This window comes from Centrocercus urophasianus, unplaced genomic scaffold, assembly GCF_019232065.1.
Source record: "Centrocercus urophasianus isolate 14NV4802_14NV808 unplaced genomic scaffold, USGS_Curo_1.0 seq_17, whole genome shotgun sequence".
Classification (NCBI taxonomy): Eukaryota; Metazoa; Chordata; class Aves; order Galliformes; family Phasianidae; genus Centrocercus; species Centrocercus urophasianus.
This window is the reverse complement of record NW_024884722.1, coordinates 6,840,150-6,863,677: the sequence shown is the minus strand read 5'-3', so window position 1 is coordinate 6,863,677 and position 23,528 is coordinate 6,840,150. Positions and strand designations below refer to the sequence as shown.

The 23,528-nt window shown below is 36.3% G+C and overlaps 1 protein-coding gene across 2 annotated transcripts in view; it reads left to right on the top strand.

Annotated features, from left to right (window-relative positions):
- The window catches only part of ATRNL1 (attractin like 1), a 427,623-nt gene that overhangs the window by 384,379 nt on the left and 19,716 nt on the right, over positions 1 to 23,528 (top strand). The gene's annotated exons all lie outside the window — the stretch shown is intronic.

Sequence of the window (23,528 nt, the reverse complement as noted above, 5' to 3'; positions counted from 1 at the left end):
AAGCTTCATGCTATATAGCTATCAAAGAAAACACAGGCGGCTGAGATGATTGTTCTACAACTTTATCACTGGACTTCCTGCCCTAGAGGGGGTCAATAAAATGAGACATTAGTAAAAACTGTTAAATACTATAAACATTTATTTGACACATAGTTATTCATTGTTGAAACAAAAATTACCACAGTTCCTTCAGAGTATTAAGAATATACATTTTTCCTTTGGGCCCTTTTGCATCTGTAAATGCAAAATGGGGACTGAAATAAAACTTGACGATGCTGTAAAACTTCTGAATACTGTGAATTATAAGCATGGCCATGAACATCTCCTCAGTTGTTTGTGGTATTGGCTGACTCATTTTCCCCTCACGTTCAAATGTCAATTTGCCAATTTTCGTTCCCCACTCATGAAAAATACAGAGACAGTGGTAGATGCTCATGGTCCAAAGTTTTTGACTGTGAAAGAATCATTATCCTTCAGGCAAAGGCAAATAACGTCTACTTGAAAAACGTTCTTCTTTCCTCTGAGCATCTTTGTAGCTTTGTCCCAGTTTTAGCTTTAGCTTTTTTTTTTTTTTTTTTTTTAAAAAAAAAAAAAAAAAAACTTTCACAGAGAAGTTGTACTTGGAGTGCCATTTGGAGTCCCATCTGGACATTTCCTTGCTGGATCCCATTGAATGTTTACTTTTTTTTTTTTTAACAACTGTATCATTTTTTAACTTGGTCATTCTGTGTCCAACATAAGGTTCTGCTTGCTCCAAAATAAAACTTGGAATTTAGAACAGGAGAATGATTACATTTATATTCCTTGAATACTTGAGGTCATGCAACTCTCTCTTTCGTATTCTACTCCTTCTCTGTGTTGATGCTACATACCAGTGTTTATCATGATTAAATTTCAACAGCATGGCCCTATTTGTATGCCAAAATCTTTAATGAAAATATTAAACAAGACTGGTCAAAAGATTGATTCTTGTTGCCATGCTATATCTTCACCTGTCTCCTTTGTTACAACTACACTTTGTTTTCTCTCCTTCATGTAGTTGTCTGCTCTCTGTAATTCTGTAATATAGATCATTTTTGTGTCCACTGATACTATCCCACTGTGTAGAATACCTTTCAAAAGTCTAGATAGAATTATCTTAACCATGTTCTTATCTAGAAAATCAATTAACATTGAAAAGAAAGTGGTCTGATTGGTCTGGCACAGTCTTTGATGAAATATGGATGTGTTTTGCACCTTTTCCATTTACCTGACTTTAATTATTCTTCCCTGCCAAGTGTTGTATAGCTAAGTGTAATCAATAAATAACTGATTTTTTTTCTTGATTCTAGACAGCTTTTAATATGAAATAAGCAGCGTTTACTTTTCTCAATTTATATGCCACTGTTTGACAGATTACTAAACATCCCTGTTACCAACCTTTGTTTTCTTGCATTCTTACAGAACTAGTGTTCTGATAACTGTGTCAATGCATAAAACTTGTGTTGTTTCTATTTCTAACCCTTGTGCCATTATCATTCTGAATTGTGCCCTCTTTGATAAACATTCTCTCTCTTTCCTTGAAACCAGTAAAAAAAAGTTAACTCAGTTCTGGGGCAGTATCTAGATGTTCTCCATCTCACTGCATCTCTCGCTGTGTAGCGATTTTTCCTTTATTTTCTTCTCTTTCATTTGATTTCTACACTGAAAACCTTTAGATATTTGCATTAATAAACCTTGGCAAGGTTTAACTTGACTTTTGACAATTCCCACTTCACATTTCTTCGCCTCTAAAAGTTTCTTTGCAGTTGGAACTTTTTCATCTGTTTTCACAGTTTCAAATTCAAAAGCTACATGGCCTCAGTCCTCTAGAAGCTAGTCGGTTTCTACATTGCACAGTTACATTGTATGTTTTTAGAAGTCATGGAAGAGTTGAGGGTTTTTCTTGAGGAATGTCTGGCAGTTTGTCTGTAACTGCTTTTCTGTTGATGTATTAATCATATAATATTAATATTTTGATCCTCTTCTTCTCACTGCTCAAATTTCCTTACTGTGATTGTTTCCTCTAATCACACTGGTATTTTACAGAGCTTGGTCTTGTTTACTTTCTCAGGCTGTAAATGCTATACTCGTGTTGCTGGATGTGGTGTTTTTTTTTTTGTTGTTGTTGTGGCTTTGTTGTTTTTTTTTGTTTTGTTTTTTGTTTTTTGTTTTTTTCTGGATGCATGGCATTTATTTCAAAGCCTATTTGTAAAATGAGCACTGTATATTGTGAGTAGGTGAATGCTATTCATAGTGTTAGTGTAGGCTCATCAGCTTAATCATTCAGACTCAGGAAAAGCAGAGGTATTAATCTTTCTTTAATCACTGAATAGGCATAAAGGTTGGTTACTTTTGTAATATTAAGCCATCAAATCATAACTTTTTTTTCCAGTGGGATTCATGCCTATTCAGTCATGCAGAAGGCCACAGGATTAGCACGGCTTATGGAATCACAAAGAAATTGATAAGATGTACAAAGAAAAGTAATCCATATGTAGGAAGAAGTTAGGTCTTCACTTTTGACTGACTTTCAGGCAGATTCTTGGGTACTCTACAAGACTAAGCTTTCCATAACTGAAAAAGATTGTGAATTGCATTTCTTCTTTTGACGTGAACTGTGTAAATGTCAACAAAGGAAAAAACAATAGCAGAAAAAGGATAGAGGCAGGCAACTGAGGAACATGTGAAGTTCTCAATTCGAGATCTTTCTGAGAAAGGTTATATATTTGTCATTTTTAATAGAAATTTTATTTAAAAAAATAATAATAATAAAAAAAAACAGCTTTCACTCATATGGTTTATTTCACACACACGGAAACACTTGGTAGTTAGATAATGCCATTCAGCAGTGATTTGTTCCAACACTGTTGGTATTGATATAAAGGCCCAGTGTTTCTCACATAGAAAACATGCAGTAATAGGGCCTTTCTTTTCTGCATCCAGCCCATATGAATGTACAGCTCCACCTAAACTGAGGATCTTTTTGGCAACATTCCTCCCCAAATGCAAGCAGATGATTTTAAATTTTCTCCTGCTAAACCTTGAGGATCCAACAGATGTCTAACTCGAGATGAGTTGGAAAATGAGGTGAAGTGAAGAAATCCCTGCTCAGGTAACACACTGGATGATATGTGTTCTTCCTATTTGAAATTGGTGGTCTGCTTTTATATTCTGTCAACATATAGGAGGTGGAGCAGATGGCTTACGGATAAATTAGAGCCATAAACCTTTCAGATATAAAGTTATATATGATTTAAATCTTTCAACAGGGGTCCCATTACCGATTTCTCCTTCCTCTAACTTTAAATTCTTTGAAAAGAAGCACCTCTATCAACAGAAGACAAATCTGTTTGAAATCCACCACTAGAAATAGTTACATGGAGACCTGCCCTGATTCTTAGTCATACCATCATGGAAGCTTTCATTCATCACTGGGACAATGCAATCACTTATAATTTACCTTCCCACACTTATTTTATCAAGCTTTTGGGCTAAGATGCTTCTACTGTCTATTTCTGATATAAAGTTATCTAAAATTATATAGAGACCAATGAAATTTATCATTCTGTGGCATTTGATGACATCCATCTGTTTATTTATGAAGCCATTAAGGACTTACTGAGTTACTAGACTACAGAGAAAATAAATTGAGTTATCATCTGTAGTTAAATTCAGTCCTTGCGTCTGCTGTCTTTTCAGGCTGTATGGTGTTTTCTGAAATTACAATGGCTTTGCAGGCCCAGACTTCAGGAATACATTTTCTTCACAGCCTTTTTATGCCATTCCAAGTCAATTTCTAATGCGTGAGCAATTTGTGGTTCTGGAAAATGTTGACAGAAGGATGTCAGAGCTTTCTTTTCTTAGCAGTTTAAAAGCATGATAGGGGCAGTTCTAACTTAAAAGCAGCTCTTAAATTTTGGAACTGCTCAATAGCTGGAATCATTTGATTCTTTCAATTTCTTTCAATCAATATTGTGCAGCTACTGTAGGAAGTTAGGTTTAAAGCCTGTGGACACAAATTAATATAACTATCACTAAGTAAAACACTTTTAAGATGAAGAATGGAAGAAGAGCCACACTCTGTGTTCTATATATATTCAATTACTATACTGTAAGGAAGAGGAAAAGACATAAATCTCAAAACTTGCTATTAGTAAAATTGAAGAGCAAACTGAGAAAATACATCTTAATGGGATACTTTCTGTCTTGTAATAAGAGTGAGATTGTACCAGTGAACTCCCTTATCACTGGCAGCATTTCTGGTTGTTCCTTCACTATGGAAATCACTGGAAATGTCCTCTGAAAGAGATTATATGGGTGCAGCAAAGATATTAATACAAACCACCCACAGATAGCTGAGAGCTGAAGGTTGGGGTTAATGAGCTCGCAACTGCTATAGAAGAAATGCTTGTTAGAACATCTTCCCTTATGGTTGCATCTCAACTTCTCGTGTGCCCTGGATAGTTCTGTTTCATAATTCTTGTACTGAGAGCTATAGGGAGTATAGTTCAGAGATGTCTATGTGCTAGCTCATGTATTACTGGACCCATTGGGTCCAGGTCAGCACTGCCTGTAGAAGGCTAAGGCTGACTTCCATATCTCTGCACTATCCTTTTATCATCTGGATGTAGGGCCATGCGTATGGATACAGCTAGCTAAACAGCATATTCAAATGATTAGCTCTTTGCTGAACGTGAAGCAGTGGCAACAACATAAAACTCACCAGATGCTGCTTTTTGCAATTCGTTTGAGCCTAACAGTTGTCTCAGAACTCCTACGCTCTGGTGGATCATACCCGACTGCAGAACTGCCCAAGTATTTCAGAGGGCTGTACCACTCACTCTACATCCTGTAGTTCCTGAAGTATATGGGCTTCACGAATAGTAGGACTATTCCTGCCTATAGTTACCCAGGTTTAAAAAAAGAAAAAGAATTAAAAAAAAAAAAAAAAAAAATTGGATGGCGATTTTTCTTATCTTACTTACAAAATACAGCAAAGACAAATGTCTGTAGTAACAGCAACAGGGATAAGCTCAATTATAAGGAATTAGCAGGTCCATGCAATGTAAATAGGCCAGTGGTTGAAAAATTGCTTCTCCTACATGAATGCATAAAGGTATAAAATCCAAGAATCAGTTGAATACATGAAAAATAAAAATAAGGAAAAGCAAGAATGAATTTAGTGTTTCTGTAAATATTTTTGGATTTGAGACACAAATCGTGTACTGAAATAAAGTTATTGTTCATACAGAGAAGATGGTGAGCTAGGAAGTGACTGAATACTAATTAACATAGAGATATGATGGACAATCTGTCCAAAAGGGAGCAACTTTGAACTAGCACCTGAATATGAAGGACTTTTAGAAGAATTCCATTTTATAAACTTCAGCTTTCTAAAATTCTTGTATCTCCAAAATGCTAATATTAGATGAATTTTCCAAATTGCTAAGCAGGAAGCAGGAATCTGAACAGCAGCAGAAAAAGGCCAACCTTGTCACTTTAACTCTGTCATTTCAATAAGGTTGTCTGAAGCGCTCAAAACATGCTAGGGTGTAAATGAATGCTTACAAAAGAAATTACAATTGCAAACTATATTTAGGGTTGAGTGACTCAACATGAAAATTATAGAAAGTTTAGGATGAAAACGTATCTACCTTTTTCCCCCATTCTATGCTTAATTCCTGCTATTTTTATATGTATTTATTACTTTTAATTTAGGATTCAATGATACACGGCCTTGATATTTTCTCTTGCCTCTGTCTGCAAGTGGGAGTTAAAATACCTATTACCTTGCTGCAGGGCACATGCAGTAAGGCAGTATGGTTTGATTTTGTTTGGGGTGAACAGGTGCTTGTCCTCTGAGAGTGATATATGACCATGATATTCATAACGACACATCAAGTCTTCAGACTTGTCCTGAATCATTCAGTGCTTTCTTCCAGGTATGTAACTGCTTCAGTGCTATATTCTTATCTCTTTCCCTTCCCATTTAGGGACCTATTTCCTATGTGGTCTGTTGGGATTTGCATCTACTGAAACATGCGTCCAAAGCAGATGCTGGTCCTTGTGCTCTTACTGGTTCCCCCATATGTTTGGGGACAGATGATGTTTCTCTGTGCTGTCTGTAAAACTGAGATGCTGTTTGTGAGGATGTGGCAGTGGGAGCAAATTAGTGTCTGAGATGTTCTCAGATTCATTGTTGCAAGCATAATAGAAAAACTTATAATCATTCATAGTATGGCTTACACTTAACATCATCCATTAATTTTCAGATTCCTGCATTGCCTCAGCAGGAAAGTCTGAGTCAAGGAGGAAGTTAAGAGTTCTTCCTCAGTATTTCTTGATGCATTTTCAGATCAGTATCTCAGAATAGAAGATACTCTGTTTTGTGTGGCTTTTTGTTGTTTTTTGGGGGGGAGAAGTGCAGATTAATCCATTATTCTTTCTGTAGTTAAACAATTGCTGCCAAATATGCTCATGCAGGAGTCTTAGTCCACAGTAGAGAAATACTGATTAGTCACCATCAGGGGAAATATATAAAGACTCTTAGGTAGCATATTGCAACTGTGAGTAAAAGGAGTTTTTGTAGGGAGATTTTGACTACTTGAAAATGTTTCAATATGCAAAAAGCACAACAAGTTATGCTACAAGCTATTAGAGCATTTTAGAGCATAAGCATTCAAGAGAAGACTGCATCTTTTTCTTGGGGAAACAGCAGAGGATTGGCCATAAAGTGCAACATGATTGAAGTACAAATGTGAATTTCAGGTGGAACTTTCTTTGCAATTTCCGCAGATTTAAATTATTAAATTCTAAATACCAGCTATTGAAGAAATATTGTTTGAATAAATTGTGCTTGCTTTTATAGAGGAAGAGGATTTTTTGTTTAGAAAACAGCAAACTATGGCCAGCAGCACATTGTGCCACATCCTGAGCTGCATCATAGGCTTGTTTAGATTGATGCAGGAGAGTTATATGTTACTTTATGAGTTCTGGTACATTTAAATTAAAATATGTTCTTTAGAGTTTACTGATGATTTAGTAGTACTTGCTCAGAAGAATATTTATATCAAAAGTTCTATTTTATTTTGAAATTATACACTAAAATCAGTTCCTCATCCACCTAAGAAACATTATCAGCTATTCATTGGCTTCAGTTCAGTACAGAATCTGAAGAATAGTCTGAAAGTAGCATCAAATTTTCTCTGCGTTTGTGAAGAGCTTGATAATGCAAGATTATACAAGATGAGCATGACAAATACAACTTTGTATAAATGACCACTTCCAGCAACAGCTGCATCTCCAGGTCCCACTTCCCACTACTGTGACTCGCGTGATTCCACCTTGGTTAGCACCGGAGGAGATCTGGAATGCCATCACAGAACACTTTTCAAACTACCATTATTTTCAGTGGGAGTGATGCCAAGCTCCTTTCAATGTTGATTATGGAGTCATGAAAAAAATAAAGCTGGGAAGGACTTTTAGAGATCATTTACTCTTATCTTCTCTCTTCAAGTAGCATCAGCTGCATGTAAACAATTCTTGACAGATGTTTGACTAACCTGTTTGTAAAAGCCTGCAGAAACAGTTTCTGCTTCTTGCCTAGGAATTATTTTCTCATGCATTGCTGTGCTGTTAGAATTTTTTTTTTTGTTTATGGTTAACCTAAATTTCGTTTGCTACAGTTTAAGCCCATTTCTTGTTATCACGCCTATAATGAGCATGAAGAAGATTATTTCCTTCCTTTCCTTTTCTCTACCTTTACATTTTGATGTTTCCCCTCAAATCACCTTTTTCTATATCAAAATAGTCCCAGTTCCTCCAAGCTGGTCAAGGTCATGTTTTCTAGTCCTGTTTGCATTGTATTAGTCCTCTGTACTATGCCTGTGCAAAGACTGATGAAATGGGACTGTAAAATATTGAGGATTGGAGGATGAATAATTATTTTAAAAGGGAATCCAGCATTGAAGAGCAATTTTTGCAAGGATACCGGGTTATCTTTCATCCTCCATAAACATAACTTCCATATTCTTTATGTGATTAATTACTGATGGCTGATAAAGCTGAAATGATTTGCTGAAAAGCCGGCCTGCTAGGCATAGTGCATGACACTGTAGACCTGAACTTGGGCAGTATGCAGGATCTTCAGAGAAGTAAGAAATCATAGTTGTGCTTGATTTACGTTGTTTCCCAAACCTCTATTTTATTAAGTGACGATGCTAAAAATGGAAAGCTTACTCCATGCTTCTTCCCAGGTTTGGCTATTTTTAGGATTTCCTGCAGAGATTTTGGCCCTGGGATTTAATTCCTTCTACAAACAAACCTGTCCCTTTCCATATACAGCAGAGTCAATGATTCATGTCTGGTGCAGTCAGCCAGCAAGGTTCAGTTATTTATTCCTGCAGGGTTATGGCATTTTGTAGCAAGGTGCAATGAAAACTGCATTGAATGGGGAGGAATTTGTTTTAGGAAGAAAGTCCAATGTAGTCCCCAGCAGAAGTATTATCTGGCAATTAGGAATCTGTGATCTGCATTTTGCTCACAAGGAGGCACGCACCATCAATTCAGAAATAAACTTGTAAGTTATTTAGCTAATCTTTAACTGTGTGATAGTTTCTACTAATGTGTGATAGTTTCTACTAACGTTTGGATATGGCTGTATAATCTGATAATCTATTCCATCAGTACAGCACTTAGAAATTCTGTAATTTGTATCAGTTGTTATTAGGGGACTAGAGCTCTATCCAAATAATATTTTTCCTGATGTTATGTTTCAGTGAGGTTTTCTCTGACTAACTTTTTTTCCATTGATCAGAAGTACTAATATGAAAAGAGATTTTGAGATAGCACTATTCTCCCACATCTGCTTATGTGTGCTTCCTTGAATGGAAGATACAGGAAAATATTTCATCTAGTCAAATAAACAATCAAACATCTGCTGTAAGTGTTCACCTATTTAAGGCTCAGTTTTTGCACTGGATTAAGAATTTGGGTTTCCAACTTCAGCACTAGTAGTTTTTCTACATTTAATGAAATCACTTTACGCTTCTTCCTTGCTGTGAGGCCTTCTTCAATTCCCTGTAGAAAATGCAAGATATGTTGGATTTTATATCCTAAAACAGACATATCTCTACACTGGACCCATACATAAACAATGCAGTAATCAACAAATACGGCTGCACTCACCACCTGTCCCACTTGGATTGTATAACTCAACTATTAAAGAGAGATTAGAACCTCTTGAGACCTATTTTATACACTGCATAAAACAAGGAAGACCTGGTACCCTTTTTCATACTGGAGCAATTACGCTGTCAAATCCTTACTTAACAGATCCATGGGATGCTGAACAGCCACTCCTTAGATCCCCTCAATCACTCATTAGATCCCCCACAAAATGCAGGGAACAATTAGTAAACCTAATCTGGAATCCCTATTTTCTTTACAAATCCCATAGCTCCCACTTATCCATTAAATTGGAAGCTAAACTGTTTGAATACTCACCTATGAACTTAGAACATGATGAAAAGAAGCGTGCCCCTGTGTTGCTACACCATGTCCTGCTGGAATTTATAGAAAAATATGTTATGTGGGACACAAACTCTAGATTGCCCCTTGAAAATAATTTTCCCAGAAATCCCTTTCCTGGTTTTCAGGCAACACATCTTCCCCATATCTACCAATCTTAGCAGCACAAATACATTTCTCTTGAATCAGCAAGTGGTACACAGAATCAGATATTGAGGTAGCGACAAACTCCGCATGAAAAACTAGCCAATGCCTCACACCGTCACCTCAACAAGTGCCCCACTCTGTACCATAGTGTTCCACAGATTCCATGCTTTTGTATCCTCAAGTGTAACAAATGCATCTATTTTTAGGTATATATATAGCTGCAATCACAGTGAAGCAGAGTGAACTTGCAATCTGTTAAACACACAAACTTCCAGCTGTTGGTAAAAGAATACAGTTGCAGAACAAAATATGTATTTTGTACAGCCTACTGGGGATAAACCACAGCAATTCTACAGTGTTCTCAGTCCTGAATTTTGTTAATGTGCTTGGATCCAAAGGAAAAAAAAAGTAGTCCCCTCATCAAATTAGTGCTTCCACTGACTGAGAGACATCTAGCCACCTCAATATTAAAAATTAGTTTCCAAGCTTCAACTATGTCTCCTATGATTGACTATTATTAAACATTTTAGCTTTTTGAATTAAAAAAAAAAAAAAGTCTTAATGAACTTCACAAAAACAAATAGTGTATGTAATCCTTCAAGCTAGCGAGCATATGTATTCTTGGTGTTCACTCCATGCTTTGACTACATCCATTTTTGCACAGTACCTGCACAGTTTAGTTTGTGGTTCATTGCTTGAGTGCTTTTGAGAAAACAATTTTTATGTTTTTCTCTTTGAATTTCCCTGGCTAATCATAGTAGCTACTGTATGAGAAAGTTTGCTTCACCAACTTATTTTTCATTGGATAACAAATTGCGTGCTTGAATTTCAATGCTGCGTTTCTTGCTCTGGGAGCTGAAACTTGATTATTCATCTGAGCCTTGGCAAACAAAAGTGCAGTTTTCCAGCAGAGCTGGTCTGTGTGGTCACTTACTTTGAAAGAAACTATTTCTACTTATTCCTTAGCGCTTCTGGGGAAATCACAACTAAATATGGAGGTAACTGCAAGCTTTTGAGAGTCTTGTATTATTTTTCTAGTGAAATAAAAAAGATACCACATTCACTTCATACCACCAAATATCAATCAGATAGTAGTAGTAGTAATAATCTATCACTGAAGAGGAGGACTAAGTCTGAGCACTTAACCAGCTTCATATTTGCAAGGCTAAATTATGCATAATTCAGAGCTATGAGCTCTTAACTGGTTTTTATTTCATATTATTTATATTTTTGGATTGCAGTGCAGACAGCCTACTGAAAAGTCAGTGATGAGTAAAAACTCCACCTTCAAAACAGTAGTTCTGAGTGTTTTCCAAAGTATAAGGGAAGAGAATGGAATATTGATTTATTAAGAAATTGTACATTAGAAAATGAAACAGCTTTAAAAAGATGGGCGGAGATGCCTCATTGGCAATGCTTCACAGAGTGCATTCTGATCTTCTTTGCATTTGGATGCCACTTGTATCACAAATCTACCACTCTTTAATTGCAAAGCTGTTCTGACAGGTCTTGAAAAGGAAGTGTTCTTTCTGTTCAAAACATTTTCAGCATTTCAAGACAAACAATTTATGCAGAGGAAGAAATAGCCGCAGACTACCCATTATTGCATCTGGAAACATACTTTAACATATTCTTTGCTTTGGAAGCAAGGCTATGAATTATGCGCACTTTATGACCCGACCACTCACAAATTAGAAACTTGGCTGTTTTTTTATCCATTGTTGTGTCTTGTAATCTCTAAGTCTGCCATAATACCATTTTGCCTGCCCCATGCTAGTAGGGTTGCAATAGAAAAAAATGAACCTGCTTGAAGTTGAAGGTCTACTTGTAGTTGGTTTCATTTTAGATACAGTTGGAATAAATTTTATTTCCTATTAGTACAGAAAAAAAAAAAAAAAGCGTACAATCTTATGTACACTGACTTCACATAGAAAGATATTCTACAGTTCGATTTCCTAGATCTCTTCCTGACTAAATGAGATGGCATTGTTAGACAAGGCTGTAAAATTGAATACTCTATTTGTAAGTTGAAATGGCAACATGGATCTCAACTTCGGTACAGTAGATAGCATTTTAAACTCTGATGTTGTGCATGGGTGTAGTTAGCAGGATAAGAAGTAGTAATGTTTATTTTTCAAATTGAATGTGATCTTTGTATTGGAAAAAAAAGCAACCACCAAATAATTGGGAAGAGACTTCTGATGCTGTTCTTCGTTTACAAGTAACTTTCAGTCTAATGTGTTCTCCTAACTAACAACAAAAACAGAAGCAAAAATGCAAATGAAATCAACCATAACAACATATGCCATTTTTTCATGAGCAACTTTATGTGTTGTCTGCATATAGAGCAGTGTATTGACATCACAGCAAAAAATATTTCAGACTTGTAGACACTTCAAGTTATGATTATGGAAAGTAACATTCAAGAGATTGAGTAAGGTGTGACATATTTCTCCGAAGAAGTAAATGTTGCTACAAACATCCACACACATACAGGAAAATTTCATTTGTTGTAGTTTTATAAAACTGCTTGTTTTTATCATTTTTATGGAGAAGACAAGAATCTTGGAACACTATTTGTTATTAGTAAGTAAGCTGCACTTCCTACATATTCAGTTTTCTTGTATGCATACTTGCATATGTATTATCTCGAGAACATGATAGAAAGTATGGCTCTATAAGATAAAGCATTTCTTTTTTTTCAGGTGAGATAGAATAATCAAAACAATGACTTGCAAAGTTTTAAGTCCCGCTAAGCAGATGCTTTAGAAATTACTTTGATGGCATAGTGCTACTCCTTCTGCGCATTTTGCTAAAAACCAACAGATAACCTGCCCTATTTTAGAAACGTTGAGGTTTCATGTATTTTCAAATGCGTATGCATGTGCATATATAGAGAAAAAAATGATTAATTTACACTCAAGAACGTTCTCTTTGGAAAGCTCTAAACTGGAGGAAACAAAGACTTTCCTCTTTGGGAAAGTCTTTATACTTTTCTGACTTCATTAACTGATCAGTTTTCTCTCTCCATACAAATCCTACCTTAATGTCACTGAATTACATATCACTGTGATGTATCCAAAGATATTAACTTAAAATAAGTAGAAAGAGATGCTGCAGTATTGCTTTGAATTCTGCTGTTCTAAACTAACTGTGTGAACTACTTCCGATATTTTAAACAGTGTTAATGAACTACGACTACTGTACTTATTTGATTACAACTCTTTAGAAACTAAGTTTGTATTCTAATGCTGCTACTGACTTCAGTTGGGCTGAGTATTAAAAACTATAGGTAAGATTGAATGTATCTCTAGCTGTTTGATGCAATTAACAAGCTTAAATGCAACTGCTGTTACAGCAATATTTATAATTGTTTGTGAAGTGCTTGTGTAGTGATATATGAAATATTTATCTGGAGGAACTAAGTATCCCAGCAGAAAAAATATATATATTTATTTATTTATTTATTTATTTTTGCAGAAATATATGATTATTTTCAAGGCAAGTCTAACGCTTCTGTTCTTTGCAGTAGCCATGAACTAAAGAACCACTTCTTTGTTCCATCTAGTTTAGTGGAAATGTAAACCATAAGACATCAGATGATGCAATACTATTACATGTTTCTGCAGAACAAACACAACAGTCATTGTGTTGATTGACCATAAAGAAGGTCAAAATTACCCTCCTTCCTTATATTTTAGCATAGTGCAGTGAGTGTGGACACTCCTGGATGTATCCATACATATGGGGGTGGGGAGGTTACATGCACACATGCACCTGTAATTGAGAAAATGAGGAGTTTTCTGTTGCTGAACTAAAAGAGCTATTAATTTATCAGAAGAAGACTGCTGTGGGGAGAGCTTAAACATTGGAGTGTTGTAGATGTATGATTTTAAGCCCTGGGTAAAAGGAAACTGCATGTGTCATAGAGATGATTTGTCTTTGGATGATAGCAACATCTCTCATAAAGCACTCCACTCAATCTATGGAATGATATTATCAGTGAATGTGGGGAATGTTCTTTTTCCAGTAGCTTGAGGTGTACTTATATGAAGGTAGCTGGTGACTGGCATGGTAAATAAAATCTTGAGAAAAATGATGTATGGTTAAGGATGTATTTCAGTGACAGGCAGTGCAGCAGCAAATGCAAACGGAGCCCTCCAGTAGATAAATTAAAGTAAGAAGAAACAAATGTATACGTGAACCAATAGTCCCTTGGGTATCTATTACCCAAATTAGAGTAAGAAATATCAATTATGCATAAAAAAAAAAACCAAAAAAAAACTGTTCTAACACTTATGAAATGCGTGTTAGACACAGAACTATTCCTTTTGGAGGAAGAAATATGATGCAAAAATCATTTTTGTTGGTGTGGTATTATTTTATCTTTTAGTTTGTTTAAACTACATTTCGTTGTATCCTTTTAGCAATGTTCTAGCATCAGAATCCCATTTGTTCCCTCAGTGGATCTCCTTTCCTGACAGTGGATTTCTCAGAAAATGAAAAATCATTCAGTCATTTCTCTCTAATTATTTGCATCTCTTAATTCTCAATTCTTGTTCATTGGAAATGAATTGTTAGAAAGACAGCATTATGGAGAACTGTTAATCTATCAAAATGCTACTTTTGAGTTTTGAGTAATTGATACAGCTGTTAAAGCAGAATTTTAGCTGCCTGGACATGTTATGGTTTTGTTTTATACTCAAAAGCAATCAATGAGAAGCCAAAATGTAGGATTCACCATCCTTAAGTGTTCTGAATGTCATATAAAATACGTGCCGACGTGACCTCCATATCTACTCTTTTCTGTGTTTTAAACTTCTTTGGCACTCTTGGAATGTCAGTCTATGGCAATAGCAAACCTTAAAATATGGAATTTTATTTCAGTTTCATTTGGTTTGTCAGTTGCTTGGTTGGTATTCTCCTCATACATGTGATAGCACAAAATAACATAGATTGATGAAGCTTTATTTTGCCAGATGCAATCTGCAGAGACATGACATGCTACTGTTGCTTGTAGGTTACTTGACAGTAGTGCTTATGATGCTTGAATGCATTTAATGTGCAATCTGCACTTTGTCTAGAAAAAAGAATTTCCCTTGCACTTACCCCATGGTTATTGCACCACACTCTGCACAGCTGTGAGGATTTTTAGTCAGAGGAGTACAGGCTGTTGAGCATCCTCAGCTCCTATTAAAGTCTGCTGGTTCTGAGAATCTCTGGAACTTCCTGGATGAAGAATTTCCCTGAGGACTATATAGAGCCTGTATATAACGCATAATTTACAGCTGATACCTGCATGCAAGTAAGGACATGCTTATTAATGATATCACCAAAAATTCTAAGATCAAGGACATTTCTGATCACCGAAGATATGAAATTTTATTTATAGTAAAGCTTCCTCTCAGGGCTGAATTTCTGGATGTTCATATGCTCTCTTTTTTCTAATCAGTTCTTCAAGCTACAAACTACAGGATTTTATTGAAGTCATATATGAACAAGAGTGATTTCAATGTTAGAGTTAAACCCAGCTGTACATCCATTATTTATTTGTATCAATCTACTATATGAAACCTGGAAAAAAGTGGGCTGGAATAAGTTGAGAGTTCTGATCTAATTAACAGTCATCATGTTGCCACCTCTTCTATGTAATCAAATCAGCAGAATACCGACAATATGAAAGAGAGGTGCTTGAAGAAATCTAGGTTAGTGAGACCCATTAATAATCTGATCTCATAGGAAAATAACTAAAATTTATTCCCTATTTTACTTTCATGAAAAAGTTAATTAAACTAATCAGCACTTTAGGAACCGCAAGAGAAATCCTGTCCCAAATTCTGCTCATCTCTGTACAAGCAGCCTTGAAAATGGGAATAAGTTTATAACCACACCACATCCCTTGCCAGAACCTGCAGGCAACTTGTGAGTATAACTGCAGGCATTGTGAACTCCCGAAGTCACATCAGTCAGTCCCAAAGGACTTGAATTCTGCATCTGCGGAGTTCTGGGCCCATTACAGAATTCATCCATTTGCAGCATCAGAGACAAGTGGGGGTTTTGCATCTTTGCTCTTCTGAGAGTTGCTCACGGTGGTTTTTTAATATTCATGTTCTACACCTGTAGAAATTTTACTTGATGACAAGGAATATTTCCTTTACTGTTTTGAGAATATAAGAAGAAGGACTTTGCCACTTGGAGTCCAGCCTGGCCAGTGGTGGATGGAAAGCGAAGCATGAGCTGCTCAGCTATGCAGATGAGACAGCAAAATTCCAGCCAGGACCTTGAGGGATGGGAACAAACTGTGTAGTTTAAAACTGCCACAGAAAGGCAGTGAGTTTAAAAGCCCCAAACTTTGCACAGAGCAGCTGAGAAGAGTTGCTATTCTTCCATCTCTTCTGAACGTAAGGTATGGCTCACAAGCACACCAGAAAGTGGTAATGCCTTGGATCACTGCAACTATGAGTGAACTTCTTATATCAAGGTTAGCTTGAAAATAGTTGGTTTCAAACTTCTAATCTTTCTGGTAAAACAGAAGAAGGAAAAGCATGAGGTTGCTTACTTTAGAAAAGCCAGGACACAGGCTATTGATCCCAGTAGCTAAAAGCATAATACAAGAACTTGACAAGTTTTATTATCAGGAGACATAATTTAGCTAAAAGCCACAATTGTGAGCAAGAGGGACATTTTGTAGTGATGACCAAATGGACTGGTATTGCTGCATAATTTATTTTTGGTGGAATTTGATTCCTCCATCTTGTAGTGTCTGCAAGGCAGTCTCTCTATCTGGCATTCCAGCTGGGTTATTTGTGAGAACATTTGTTTGTTTGTATTATTTTAGTGCTGGGAAGCCCTAATGATGGGTCAGGCCTGCACTGTTTTAGGCACTAAATGGACTCAGAACAGAAAGACAATTCCTCTGCCATATAGCTTATAATCTGAGTATGAAACAACAGACAACAGATGGGGCTAGACAGACGGGGTAGCATAAGGAAGCAATGTGACAGTACTGGTTAGCCAAAAAGCCCGTGTTCATAGGAAAGCAACAGCTATGAGTTTTCTGTAAGCAATGTATCGAAGACAGGATTTGAAATGAGATAATTAAGAGTACTTTGCACACAACTGTAGGGAACTCCTTCGAGGAATATGAGGCAGCTTGAAGGAGAAGGGCTTTGTAAATAAAGCCGATCATCACATTTTGGGGGCATAGAAATGGAAAACCAGTAGAAAGTGAACAGATAGTGGCAATATCACTAAATCTCTGAATAAGTACGTGACTTTTTGCAGAATTTTGGATAAATAGGACTGAGCTAAAGCTCACACTGCACTAAAGGAGTGTGCCTTTGCGCTGCTGTTGTAAGTGTGGAGCCATCCTCCAAAGAAGGGTCCTTATCCTCCTCACTGAAAGATTTCTCCATATAATCAACATGACTTGGCCACAGACAGTTTCATGAGATTCTTCAGCATATGAGACGCTTTGGCCAAGGAGGTTAGAAAATATTTCTGTACTCCCAGAATTCAGAGGCTATTGGTACAAAAGCCTGGGTCTTGAAGTCTTTTTTTTTTTTTTTTTTTTTTTTTTCTCCCTAACATGTTCAGTAAATAATCATAAGACCGTGTTTAATACTGGACAGTTGGTAAACAACTTGACAGTAATTTCATCATATTGTTACATTAGCTATTATTTTATATGGCAGTTGGTTCTGGTAAACTACAGTTTCTCTTTACAAATGGTTTGGAAAATAATACACACATTTTAAAGAGTCATGAACCAAGTATGCAAACTATTAAAAGCAAGATAACTACATACAAGTAGGTGGCATTAACTGAGCTAAAGGAGCCTTTTATCTGAGATATCTCACTTCAGTATTTCTGTATCCCATGGCTATATTAATAAAGTTCTCTGTATTTAAAATGACAATTGCTTGTCATAAGCTTTATGTTTGCTTTCATTTCCATGTTATGCATGGTTTATATGAAAGATGAGCTCTGAGTATCTCTTAACAAAATGAAATCCCTCCATATGGCACCCTTCTCCCATTAAGACATATAATATGAACCCAAAAAGCATCTTTTAAAGAAGTGTTATAGCTGAAATGGGATTTTAGTTTAGCTTAATTGGTGAATTGCCTGAAGCAAGAATTATCTTTAATGCTATCTGTGTACAGCAGCACTCACAGCTGTTCTTAACCAATTCTGTATCAAAATAACCAGGAGCTTTCTCACAGCCTTCCAAAGATTAGGTTTCTTCTCTAAGCTATTCTAAGTTTCATTGATAGTCAACCTAAAGAATGAAAATATTGTGCACTGTGATTCCTACTTCATTGCTTTACTTAAGAGCGCTATGTTTCTGCATTGCTGGACTGCTCTCAAAAGAACCTTTTCATTTCAGCCCTGAGGTCCTCACCTGCCAGCACGCTCAGAGCTCTCTTCTGTGCACTAGATCACCGCTGGCACTTAGTGTGGCAGAATCTATTACACTGCAAACATCAGATCTGTTGAATGCAAATTGGGAACTTGCAAGAGTGTTTCCTTGGCTGTAGCATATTTAATTCTGAGAGCTATTTACCAATTGCAGACACATTTGACTGAGCACAGGAGCCATAATTCTGTTTACCTGTTCCTATCCTTCACTTGTTTTACTACTTTCTTTGCTAAAAGTTGTGGTAGCCCTGCTGTTTGAGAGACTTTTCTGTAGTTCTCTGTGCCTGTGAAATAAGCCTTTTTCATAAATCATATTTTTAAAAGTGCTGCTCCAAGTGGTTTGACATTTTTTCAAAAGTAAGATGAAAGTTTACGTGCTTGAAAGCGATGGCTCTGAGAAGTATGCACTTTATATTTTATTCATTTTGATAGCTTATGTTATGATGCATTTGATAGATCCTGAAAGACACCGTCAGTTTTAAAGACATAGCCCATAAACTTTTCTTAGTGATGAAAATGTGCTCCATAATGGTCAGAATCCTTTGACTATGCAAAGAGATTGTATCAAACTCACAACATTTAAAAATTTTTCAAATGTATTTATTGCACAATTTTCGGCTCTCCATAATATATTCCAGAAAAGGAACTGAGAAAGAGGAGTCTTGCCTTGCTTGGAATATAGAGTGTACTGAGTAAGTAAATAGGGCAGTCTCAGACATGGAATTGCAAAGTATTTTGCATGCATATCATTGATGAAGACATGCACACAGAATAGGTAGGAGCTCCCCAGGAAGATTCAATTTCGTCTTTCTAATTACTGAGGTGATTGCAATTGAAGTGGGAGGCAGCAACAATTTAAAGTGAATTATTAATTAAAACCCCCACCTTCACTTTCTTTAACATCTTCCATCTAACGTCTGTGAATTATGTCTGTGAATTAAATCACAATGCATTCCTTAAAAGTAAATGAAAGAAATAATGTTGTAATTATTGTACAAATTAGGAAAGTTAATAATGCTCCCACCAAGATGCCAGAAGACAAACACCTAAGTGACCTCAGATGAGACTTGTCCTGGCACTTGCTGGTTTCAGTGACTGCATGTTTAGGTGGCAATAGATGTTGCTTGTTTATAAAAAAAACAGTGTCCATTTCCATACCAAAACAGCTATCAGTTACCTCAAAAAAAAAACAAAACAAAACAAAACAAATCAAAACAAAACAAAAAAAAACAGATGTGTGTAGATCACAATCTCTCTCTGAGACAGAGAAAATGTATAGCAATTTGAGCATATGAAATTTCCTAACTCTAGATCCTGTGCATTAAGTCTCTTCTAACCTTAATAGCAAATGGAAAGGGAGCTGAGTGAATGTAAAAAGAAAGCAGGAAGAGGGGCAGGAAAGAGTACAGGTCAGCTCAAGACCAGACCTTACCATGAGCTCTCAGCAAATGTGCTTGTGAAAAATGCAGCTGGCCAACAGGACTGTGAATCTGTTTTCATATATTTGTCTGCCACAAGATAAAAGGGAATGTCTTTTATTAAAAATGTTTTGGTAGAGATTTTTCTTAAGATGACATCACGCTGCAACTGCTACCCCTGGATCTCTATTACAATGTGAGAATGTCAGCAATTTCCCTTGATGCTTAGAGTTTTTAGTAAGTCAGGATTTGTTGCTTTTATCTAATAGCAACCTCTAAAGCAACATTGTCATTATAAAAATGTAATTACATGGAAAAGGCTTGAGAAAAAAATCAGAGAAGACAGATTCAGAGTCTGATACAAATCTCCACTGACATCTGATATTTGATGAATGATTGAAAGATGGTCAAAAAATGAAAGAAACAGTCAAATGAAGAAACAAAACAAAACACGTTCCCAGGTGAGGAGCAGAAATTCTCAGAGATTATAACACTAATAGAAAACAGATAAAAGACATTCATTTCCTTCCTGGATATATAGTATCTCTTATTATTAATGTTTGTTCTGAAAGTTACAGAAGTGCGTTTTTGTAGAGTCATAGTCACTGAATCATTAAGACTGGAAGAGACCTCTAAGATCATCCAGTGCAGCCCAACCCATCCCCACCATGCCCACTGACCTCTCCCTCAGTGCCACATCTCCATGGTCCTTGACAGCCCCCAGTGATGGTGACTCCACCGTCACCATCAACCAGTGTGATTGGTGGATTACAAAGCGAGAGCAAGACTAACAGAAAGTGTTGTGTGTGTACGGAGGTGCAGTACAAGTGAGAGTGTAGTGTAGAGATAAGAGGCTGTTTAAAATCCTACCGAGCACTTCTGCTGCTTTTGCTGTATTTGCAGTAACCAATTCAGCAGTCAGAGCACAGAAGGATTTTTCTTTGTCTTGTGAAGGAACGAGCATTTCCTAAATGTAATGGTGTGATTTTTACTGAAGGAGGAACCTACTCACCGGTGTTCGTTGAGCTTTCACGCGCGGTGAGAATACAAGTAGTTGTTACCGTAGCTGTTTCACAGAATAATATGAAGTAGCTGTCTACAGACATATTTTTAAACTGAGCAGAGGTTTGACTGTTTTGTAGCTGTAAAAATGTTTGTAATTCTGCCAGAGCGTTTCCACATGTGCAATGTCTCTCTAATGTCTCCCTTTCCATATTCATTCCATGTCACAAATATCTCCTTTCCTTCCCCTTCCTTCCAAATGTCACCAGACATTTGCTATGACTGTGTCTGCTGAACACTAAAGACAGTACCAGATTAGAGATATTTGACTGGGGATATAATTTATTACCTTTAAAAGTCCTTTTATTGAATAAATTTTCCTACTGCAGTATTTGATTTTTAACACCTTTGCTGTGTCTGACCCCCAAAGGAAACTTTAAAAACAGCCTAATAGAAACTTACTGTCACTTAGATAAGAATTATTGCACTTATTTTTTCTTGAGACAGTGGACAATGTACTGCCATGGCAATTGTGGTCCACCACAGCGTGCAGACAAACAGCATCTTGGTTTGGAAAAAGGTCATTCGTGCATCTGTGAGTTTAAGGCAGGCAATATGTGAATGTTACTCTGTGTGAAAATTTCTGCTTAGGCAGTTCCTTGCTAGGAGACCACTTTTGTGCAATCACTCTACCTCAGGAGTACCCCTGCTGAGCTCCACTAGGAGCTTTCAGTGAGCCAATGGCATTTCTGAACAACCTAAAGTTATAAGGAGACATTGCCTTGCTCTGAAGCATAGAATCATCAAGGTTGGAAAAGATCACTAAGATCATCTAGTCCAAGAGTAAAGGTTTCTTCTAGGCAGTTTGTGAAGTTCTGTCTGCATTTAGACGTGTCTACTAGTGATATACTACGATAGTATCCTGTTAAACAGAGAGAGATCAACACTTTTCCTTCTCCTTTGTTCCAAAGTCATTATGCAGTGATTTATACTTCTTGTTTATTTACATTCTGAAATAAAATCTGGGAAACATTGCACATGAAATTACCTTAGTGCTAAAACCTGAAGTGTTTATAGTTGATAAAAACCTAAGTATACTGTATAATTAAAACAATTATTTTATCAAAAGCTGTTTTTTAAAAATTGTTTTGCAATTAGTGCCATTGAAATAGTTCAGTTTTACATGCATTTAATTTCTGTTTTTGTCTTATTTTTCAGAAAAGGCAAAACAATTTAACATCTGTAATTATAGTTGAAACAATTAGGGGTATGCATGATCAGATTAAAAGTCTAAAATAAATCTTCTCATACTGGTAGGAAAGCACAAGAGAATATACTGTAGTAGATAACTATGTTAAGGCTAAGAACATATGGATATGTTTACAGTATTTTCCAGTTTCAGTGATAATGTCTAATGGTATGTTCTCAGAGAGTTGGAAATGGAATGTCTGGACACATACCTTCCACTTGCTCATTGGGTAGTACAATACTGCTTTATATATTGTAGGACTGCGTCCCTTGTTGAAAATTTATAACTTTGGTTTCCCTTCAGTCAGATTTTATAAAGACAATTATTCTTTGTTATATTTCTCTGGTTTATACACTGGCCAAGGTATTAGCTTTGGTTTGTGAAAGAGGTTTGAGAAGATAATATTTTTATGTGCACAGCCCCAGGAAGGCTGATGGAAAAATGAGAGTAAATCCCTGCTGTGCTTTTGGATTCATGCATTCAGCCATTCTAATGTTCACTATCCTGAAACCCATGGGTGGATCATCTCTTTCCACCAGTAACTTTGTGGAAGATAGCTGGGAGAAAAGGAAAATATATTTTTTAAAAAAAACCATGTATCTACTAGAAATGTCATTAGATGCGTCCACTAAAGCATAGACACACTCTGTTGACAGGGTGGGTCTCTGTACAGTCCTGATCAAGATGACTCTGTAAAAATGCAAGCAATCAATGGATGTTTCCATTGGGAATATTTCTTAAGAGAAACAAAGTCCAACAGATAGGAAAATCATATTATTTCATTTAGTACTGGAACATCCACTTCTCTTTCCCATTTTTGATCTGGCATGGTGGGAAGAAGTTGTTATTCTTGCAAAATGATTTCCCTCAAAGCTCTCTTTGTAAGGGGAGGAAATGAAGTTCATCTGCTGTTGGCTCCACAGGACACTGAGAAGGCAAGGAACAATTTAATAAGTCTAGACAACAGAGAGTCATGCAGCAAGGACTGCTGATCATTTTGTACTAAGCACAGGAGAATAGCAGAGAAGACCTTGTGCAACCATGAATTGAAAAATTTGAAAATATAAAGAGATTTGTCACTAATTGAGACAGCAAGAACCACAGTGTACTACTTTGTGTTCAATATCTTGTTCCTGTTTGTATGCTCCTGCTGCTGACACCGGGTTTTGCTGTTTTTTTTTGTTTGTTTGTTTTTTTATATTAGATTTCTGGATAAGTTATTCTAAATGGGGTATAGTTCAACTACTTTATTTTATTTTGTACAGGAATTACAACTTAATTTTGATATCTTTTGATTTATATAAAGTTCTATAAGTAGTATCCAAAATAGAGGAAGACCTTTTTGTAGGCAATAGATTTTCTGCTTCCTTTTTGTGTGTCTTTTGTTTATATTTAAATGTTAAGCCTCAGGTTTGTTTTTTTTTTTTTCCAATTAAGGGGCAACATTAATCAGGCCTAATTAAATAAAGTTTATAGTACATCACTAAGAGTATTAGTGAACGTACTTGCAGTGCGAACACACAACTGATTTTCTTCAAAGCTTTGGTGACTGAAGTGCAAATAGATGGGGATCTGAAAATATTTGATCTTTACAGCTTCAATTCTAATGGGATATATGTCGATTGTTTACAGTCTACAAACCTAAAATACAGATAGATTGTCGGCTTCTGTTTTGTTTTTCTCCTCTAAAGGGCTTTTTGTTTTCCTTTCTTCTTCCCTTCCCTTCCCTTCCCTTCCCTTCC